Source organism: Rhinolophus sinicus, unplaced genomic scaffold (genome assembly GCF_057876585.1).
Source record: "Rhinolophus sinicus isolate RSI-liver-muscle unplaced genomic scaffold, RSI-T2T HiC_scaffold_19, whole genome shotgun sequence".
Classification (NCBI taxonomy): Eukaryota; Metazoa; Chordata; class Mammalia; order Chiroptera; family Rhinolophidae; genus Rhinolophus; species Rhinolophus sinicus.
This window is the reverse complement of record NW_028290710.1, coordinates 639,481-640,000: the sequence shown is the minus strand read 5'-3', so window position 1 is coordinate 640,000 and position 520 is coordinate 639,481.

The following is a 520-nucleotide window of genomic DNA, read 5'->3' as shown; positions in this document are numbered from 1 at the left end:
CGGGGGCCCCTCGCCACACGGAGCGGAGGGGCCCCCTTGGCTGGCCAAACTGACACGCGCAGATGAGGGGCGGCGGCTGGGGGATGCGGTACCCCAAGGCACCCTCTTCGGATCGCTAGAGAAGGCTTTCTCACCGAGGGGGGCATCGCCCCCGACCCGGGACACGCCCCGTCGGGCACGGGCCAGAGCGCTCGGACGCCGGCGCCTGGGGTTGGGGGTCTGCGGTACGGGTAAGAGGGAGACGGACGACGGCCTCCGCGAACGGAGGCCTCAGGCGGGAGCACAGCGCGCACAACGACACGAGGGCGAAAGACGCCGTCGTCCACGAGTAGCGTGAGCGCGCCGCACACCCCTTCACAGACAGCCAGCGGCCGGAAATTCACCGGCCCCGGGCCGCCACGACCGCCCGCGCGGCACCTGCCCCCAGCAGCGTGGGGACGGGTGAGACGCGGCACGGCGCCCGTCCGAGTCGGGCCCCGAACGCCAGACGCGAGCAGGGGGCACACGACGAGGCACCCGC